The following is an 8,392-nucleotide window of genomic DNA, read 5'->3' on the forward strand; positions in this document are numbered from 1 at the left end:
ATGACGTCACAGTCGCTGAAAGAATGGATCACCACTAACTAGTCCGACAACTTGTCCTATTCAAGCAGATTAGTTGCACCCACTACGCCCCGAGAGGGAGACGGTGGACGACTCGCACCCACGCCTCGCTTAGAGGGAGGGGCAGACGAGTTAGGGGGTGTTGGTTGCACCCACGACTCCCCGAGAGGGAGGAGGCGGTCAAGTTTCACCCACGACTCGATGAGAGGGATGAAGAGGACGAGTTGCACCCACGACTCCCCGAGAGGGCGGACGAGCTGCAGCCACGACTCGCTGAGAGGCAGGCGCGAACGAGTTGTACCCACAACTGCCCGAGAGGGACAAGTTTCAACCCAAGACTCTCTGTAAGGCCGCGCTTCACCAACGCGTACATTTTTTTATGCCCTTAGCTTGCGGTCACTGCGGGCCTCCGGTCTACGTGGAGAGCTCTCAGTGAAGCTCCGAGCTCCCCCTACCCACGTGCCGCCCCCCCCCCCTCCCCACCCCGCAAGCAGTGGCTTGGGCTTAGGCAGCATTTCCACTGCGGCAGAATGCTGACCGCCTCGCATTCCGCGATGGGCCCCCCTTTTTTTCTTCTCTTTTTTTGCATTCTCGGTGGCACCGAAGCGTCGCGGTTCTCCGCCGTCTGAAATTCGTGCGGCGAGCCAGTGGATCAGTGGTCCCGTCAATTAGCTGAAAAACAACTTTTCATCCTTCGACAGGCGACGCGCGGGGCGGCAGGGAAGGGGAAAGCATCAAGCAATAAGGGCGAGAATCCCCCCCTCCCCCCCATGTGCAGATGCAGAGCCCGCACGTGTAACTGGCGATGATGCGGCTTGCAGGTGAGCGTAGCAGGCGAGGGTAGAAGGAGTGGTTTGCTGGGTAAGCGGGAATCTCCACAAAAATAAGAGAAGACTTAGACGTTGCACGTTTCACTGTCGCTGCTGCTCTTGTCTGCTGTTTTTGGCACTATACAGCACGAAATCTCGAAACGTGATGGGTAGTTGCTGCCACAGATGGCGCGGTAATCTCAGGGTGGTAGCAGACACCACAAAATCACGAAACGTGATGAGTAAGAGCGCCGATAAAATACGTAATTGACTGCATAGCTTCTATTCTCACCCATATTTACATTCGTGCCCTATCTACTGGTTTATTCCCAAATTTAATGTAAGTATAAAAAGTTATCGTTGTCTACCAAAAGGGAGATAAAAGTAATATGTCTAATTATCGGTCAATCTCAACATTACCGGCCTTTTTAAAAGGATTAGAGAGAATAATCTACAGATGAATAATTAATTTTTGCTTAAAGTTCAATACTTTTCCCCTTGCCAGCATGGCTCTATCCACGGGAAATCAACCGAAACGGCGTTATTAACGCAAAAAGAAATCATAATGGATGCAATTGAAAATCGAGAAATCTGTGTCGGAATTTTTGTAGACTTTTCAAATGCTTTCGACCACCTCAATCATGGTGTTGTACTGCAGAAACTGGAATTATACGGCATACGCGGAACGCCCCTGAACCTTATATAGTCTTACCTTCAACATCGTTATCAGAAAGTCCAAATAGCGTCCCATCTGTCATCAGCTGAAGCAGTTTTTACTGGTGTGCCGCAAGGCAGCATTTTAGGGTCTCTCCTGTTGATATTGTTACGGGGATGTTACGGCGGTAAGTCTATATTGGCGGCTGCTCTGAGATGGCCAGCACTCAGCTCAGAACCGAGCGCCCAGCTACCAACTGTTAACGTCGTCGTCGTTCAGCGCACCGCCACTTCTTCGTTCATGATTCGTCCACTTGTAACACTATCCCCCTCGGCTGAAGGCAACGTCCCGGTGCGTGTTAGGCGTGCGATGTCGATGGTGGGTGATAGGGCTTGAGGCGAGCTACATGAACGACTTCGGACTTCAGTGGAGCGGACGTCGACTTTGGGTGCAGCGGTGTGATTTCATACGTTACGTCGGTCACTGCCCGTAATACACGATAAGGACCTGTGTAGCGCGGCAGAAGTTTTTCATATAACCCCACACGACGGGATGGGAGCCACAGCAAGACGAGAGATCCGGCAGGGTATCGCACATCACGGTGCAGGCCATCGTAGCGGTGTTTTTGAGCCTCTTGGGAGGCGGAGAGCTTGTGTCGAGCAACCTGGCGGGCGGCGTCTGCTCGGGCGATAGCGTCACGCGCATATGTAGTGACAGGGCCAGCTGTGGGCAGCAGAGTGTCGAAGGGCAGTAAGGGGTCTCGTCCAAAGAGAAGATAGAAGGGCGAGTAACCAGCGGTATCATGGCGCGAAGAGTTGTAGGCGAAGGTGACAAAAGGCAAGCTTATGTCCCAGTCCCGGTGGTCGTCGGATACGTACATGGCGAGCATGTCTGTCAGCGTGCGGTTGAGACGCTCCGTAAGGCCGTTCGTCTGAGGATGATAAGCAGTGGTGAACTTGTGACGAACGGAGCACGAACGAAGGATTTCGTCAACAACTCGGGAAAGGAAGCAGCGGCCACGGTCGGTAAGGAGTTGACGGGGAGCGCCATGGTGTAATATGACGTCGTGCAGAAGAAAGTCAGCGACGTCAGTGGTGCAGCTGGTTGGAATGGCGCGAGTGATCACGTACCGCGTGGCATAATCGGTGGCGACGGCAATCCACTTGTTCCCCGTGGAGGACTCCGGGAAGGGCCCAAGTAAATCTAGCCCAACACGAGAAAACGGGTCGGTCGGGATGGGGATCGGCTGCAAGTGTCCAGACGGCAGGACAGCGGGCTTCTTTCGGCGCTGACAGACGTCGCAAGAGGCGATGTAGCGTTGGACGGAGCGGTACAGACCTGGCCAGAAGAAACGCCGGCGCACGCGGTCGTACGTACGGGAGACACCAAGATGACCAGCCGTAGATGCGTCATGCAGTTGTTCGAGGATAGTGGACCGTAGGTGGCGGGGAACAACGAGCAAGTGCTCAGCGCCATCAGGTCGCATGTTGCGGCGGTACAGCGTGTTCCCGTCCAGCAAAAACCGGGCCAGAGAAGTGTCGCGGCGGTCGGTGCTGACGCGGTCGATGAGAGAGGTGAGGGTGGGATCCAAGCGCTGTTCGTCGGCAATGTGGGAGAGGTCGGAGATGGAGAGGACACAGGCATCCGACTCACAGTCTGTAGAAGGAGGATCGACGGGATAGCGGGACAGGCAGTCTGCATCTTGATGGAGGCGACCGGACTTGTGAACCACGGAAAAGGTGTATTCTTGCAATCGCAATGCCCACCGGCCAAGACGGCCAGTAGGGTCCTTGAGAGATGAGAGCCAACACAGGGCGTGGTGGTCGGTTATAACAGTGAATGGGCGGCCGAACAAGTATGTGCGGAATTTTCCAATGGCCCAAACAAGAGCCCGGCACTCGCGTTCGGTGATGGAGTAATTCTTCTCGGCGGAAGAAAGAAGACGGCTGGCGTAAGCAATCACGCAGTGCTGGCCGCGTTGTCGCTGAGCAAGGATGGCGCCAATTCCGTGACCACTGGCATCGGTGCGAAGTTCAGTCGGGGCAGACGGGTTGAAATGGGCCAATACAGGAGGGTTGGTGAGGACGGCGATAAGGCTGGAGAATGCAGTTGCCTGCTCTGGGCCCCAGGAAAAAGGAACGCCTTTCTGCAACAGATTGGTGAGAGGGCGAGCGACGGCTGCGAAGTTCGGGACGAACCGGCGAAAGTAGGAACAGAGACCGATGAAGCTGCGGACATCACTGGGCGAGCGGGGACAGGGAAAAGCACTGACGGCACAAACTTTATCAGGGTCAGGTTGTATGCCACTCGCATTCACCAAATGGCCGAGGACTTTGAGTTCGCGGCGGCCGAAAGTACATTTTTTTTAGTTGAGTTGAAGGCCTGCGCGGCGGAAAAGTGCCAAGATGGACGAAAGGCGAAGCAGGTGGGTTTCAAAAGAGGGCGAGAAAACAATTACATCATCTAAGTAACAAAGGCAGGTCGTCCACTTGAAGCCCCGGAGTAACGAGTCCATCATCCGTTCAAATGTGGCAGGGGCGTTACAAAGGCCGAAGGGCATGACCTTAAAATGGTAAAGGCCATCAGGGGTGACGAAAGCTGTTTTCTCGCGGTCTCTTGCGTCAACAGAGATTTGCCAATACCCACTACGAAGGTCGATGGAAGAAAAGTAGCGGGCGCCATGTAAACAGTCCAGGGCATCATCTATGCGCGGAAGGGGATAGACGTCTTTCTTCGTGACCTTGTTGAGATGACGATAGTCGACGCAAAACCGCCAAGTTTGGTCTTTCTTTTTCACGAGCACGACAGATGCCCAAGGGCTGTTTGAAGGCTCGATGATATCGTTGGCCAACATCTTGTCCACCTCCCGTTGGATGATCTGGCGCTCTGGTAGCGACACACGATAAGGCCTCCGGTGTATAGGTCTGGCATCGCCGGTGTCAATGCGGTGAGTCACTACCGATGTTTGACCCGGAGGAGCAGAAGCGAAGTCAAAAATGTCGGAGTAGGACACCAAAAGGTTGTGAAGATCCTGTGCATGCTCGGGGCTCAGGTCAGAAGCAATCATCGCAGAAATGGATTGCGGAACGTTGGCCGGGATGTCGGCCGCTTGAGAGACAGTAGAAGGCGGTACAGGTGAGAGAGCAGTGACGGTACAGTCGGTGAGAGAAGACAAAGTAGCAAGGGATATGCCTGCAGGAAGAACTTGTGGTGACAAGCTGAAGTTGAGGACAGGAAGGGAGGTGCTATTCTTGGTGACGGTGACGATGAGGTGCGGAAGAACAAGATTGCGGGAGAGAACGACATCGGCGAGTGGACAGGCAAGATAATCCCCATCAGGAACCGCAGGAAATGGGGACATAGGGAGATAAACGGCAGAGTCGGGGGGCAGGCGAGCGTACTCGGTGGAGCGAAGGCGGGGCGTGGAGCTTGAGGGTGTGTCGGCTGAGCTGAGAGGCAGGTCCAATCGTAGAAGGCCGCTGGAGCAGTCGATAAGGGCAGAGTGAGCGGTTAGAAAGTCTAGACCAAGGATCACATTGTGAGGGCAGTGTTAGAGGACGGTGAACAAAACTGGGATGTGACGATCGGCAAGAGTGACGCGGGCAGTGCACAGGCCAGTGACGGCAGCAGTGCTGCCATCGGCAACGCGAACGGTGGGCGAAGCGGCAGGGGTCTGAACTTTTTTGAGGCGACGGCAAAAGGATGAGCTAAAAACCGAGACTTGGGCACCAGTGTCAATGAGGGCAGAAACAGGAACACCGGCCACAAAAACGTCGAGCAGATTACAGGGCGAAGGCTGGGTCAGTAGAGGATTTTCAGGTCGGGGCACCAATGCAGCATCACCTCCGGGAGCTGCACTGGCTAGTTTCCCGCAAAGCGGCCTGCAGAGGACGGTGAGTAACTGCGGTGCGCAAGAGGTGAGCGGGAACAGTGGGCTGTCGGGGATGGAGAGAGGCTGGTTCTACGAGGAGGCGGTGTGGACTCGGCGCTGGGTGGGTCACTCCGAGGCGTGAAGCGACGGGGTCCATAGTCATAACGGCCGTCGACGTAGGGCAAAGGTCGGGGAGGTGCGGACCAACGGCTGCGGCAGTGGCGGCAGATGTGGCCTACGCGCGAGCACGTAAAGCAGATCGGCCGGTGGTCAGGGGTACGCCACTCATCCGGATTGCGATACCTTGTGTAACTTGGGACGAAGGTGTTGCGGGCCGTAGCAGTAGCGACCACGGGAGAGATGGGGCTCGCACTCCGAGGTTCGACGGGACGATGGCTGGAGGGCATGCCCAAGTTGGCGACCTCCTGGCGGACGACAGCTTGAATAAGGGATATTGTGGCCAGGGTGTTGTCCGACAAGGGCGCGTTGGGCGTAACAGGAGCCAGCGCCTCCAGTTCACGGCGCACGATGCGAGTCACGTTGTCGGGGTTGGAAGGCTGCCTTAGTGTCGGTAGATCCTCGCACGTGGAACTGGCAGCTGTGTTAGGCAGGCGGTCGAAGCGGTGTGCAATGCGCCGGTGCTTGGCCTGCTCGAAGCGTCGACACACCTGCAGAACGGAGTCAACCGTAGAGCAGTCCCGGCATAGAAGAAGGTGGAAGGCATCGTCGGCAATGCCTTTAAGAATGTGGCCTACCTTATCGTCTTCGGTCATGTTGGGATCGACCTTTCGGCACAGTGCCAAGACGTCTTGAATGTATGTAATATATGATTCAGTGGCCGTTTGGGCGCGAGCTGCAAGTTCTTTTTTGGCAGCAAGCTGACGGCCAACTGGTTTCCCAAACAGGCCGCGGAGCTTTTGCTTGCAGGCATCCCACGTGGCAATCCCTTCTTCGTGGGTTTCGAACCAGACGCATGCGGTGCCGGCGAGATAAAATATTACATTGGCCAGCATCAGCGTGGCGTCCCACCTGTTGTGCCGGCTAACACGCTCATAAAGCGAGCACCTCCACCAAAAGATGTTACGGGGATGTTACGGCGGTAAGTCTATATTGGAGGCTGCTCTGAGATGGCCAGCACTCAGCTCAGAACCGAGCGCCCAGCTACCAACTGTCAACGTCGTCGTCGTTCAGCGCACCGCCACTTCTTCGTTCATGATTCGTCCACTTGTAACAATATCATATATAAATGATATAGTTACAATACATGATAAGCCAAAATATATCATTTACGGAGATTATACAAGCTTATTTTTTCAAGGCACCTGATTTCAGATTCCTCTCCCAATTATAAATGACGCAATGAATCGATTAAAAACATGGAGTGAAAATAATGTGCTACTTTTATATACTGAAAAGCTAAAGCCGTACATTTTTATACAAGGCAATCAGCAATTATTCAGAACTTCGACAGAAAGCTTGGGAGCACCAACCTAGAATTCAAGGACATGATTAAAACACTAGGAATACTTTTCCACAATCACATGAACTGGAAGTCCCAAGTTGATTCTGTCGTCGCTCATATGTCACGTTGTGTTGGTATTCTCGCTAAATTCCGATACTTCCTTCCTGTCTCAGTCAAGTTAAAAATATATAAAGCCATTTTTTGTCTTCCTTAAACCACTTTTTTTTGGTGTGGGGCACTACAACAGAAGGAAATATGCATAAAATTTACATGCTGCAAAAGAACGCTGTCCGTTACATTGCCAATGTTGATTACTACGCCCCTACCGATCACTTATTTTCACACTGCCGAATTATGCCAGTTCATAGCTTGTACCAATATCGCTTAGCAACCAGATACAAAAAATCTCTACAATATAATAATCGAGGTCTTCTAGATGTGATCGACGTACCTCACTCAAAGTGTACCGGCTTATACCCTGCCCAATACCGAAAAATGGTTTATTCCTTTTTGCCGCACCAACTATGAGAATCAAAGGTTACGTTACAATATGCCTCAATTATTAAACCAATTACAGTCTATGAATGTCAATATTTCAAAAAGCAGCTTGCGCGAAATTAAAGCCGCCTTTACATAAGCAATAAAACACTGCTTCAGTACACACACACACGCACACGCACACACGCACACACGCACACGCACAGACGCACACGCACACGCACACACACATAATTATATATATATATATACATATATATATATATATATATATATATATATATATATATATATATATATATATATATATATATATATATATATATATATATATATATATATATATATATATATATATACCAAAAGTGATTTCTGGCAGCTGATTTGGTAAATATAATATAAAATCACCAAAAATTGCGAGTGTCGAAAAAGGCTGGTCCTCCAGCCGAAACGTCGTGAATTAAATCCTGTTATTTTTCTTCAATTTTTGGTGATTATATATATATATATATATATATATATATATATATATATATATATATATATATATATATATATATATATATATATATATATATAGCAGACAAGGTAAAGTAAATTAGGGGCCCGTTTGACAAACTTATGAAGGAGCCAATTGTCTTGATGCACAGGTTCTGGCAGTCTTGATGCCACAGGTTGCTTAAGAGGGCTCTCGCACAGTTTCCGCCCTCGCCGTTAGATGACGTTCCACGTCACGCTCGCGGTATTACAGGACGTGCTACGTCCGCCGCTATGGTCGAGAGTGGCGCTGGTGAACACTCTCAAGGTTCGCGTACACCAAATAAAACATAAATACCCACGAGAGCAGCAGATTGGACAGCCGTCGCCGTAGCTCAGTTGGTAAGAGCACCGGATGCGATATTCGGAGGTCGTGGGTTCGGATCCCACCGGCGGCATGGTTGTTTTTTCTGCTGGTTTATAAGTAATTTTATTTAAGCGATTTATTAATCTAAGTAATATTATTCCACTGAGCACAACACATTAAAAAAATAATAATAACGTTCCCCTATGCACCTTGGTTTCGGTGACTGTTGGCTCCC

This window comes from Amblyomma americanum, chromosome 10 (genome assembly GCF_052857255.1).
Source record: "Amblyomma americanum isolate KBUSLIRL-KWMA chromosome 10, ASM5285725v1, whole genome shotgun sequence".
NCBI classification, from domain to species: Eukaryota; Metazoa; Arthropoda; class Arachnida; order Ixodida; family Ixodidae; genus Amblyomma; species Amblyomma americanum.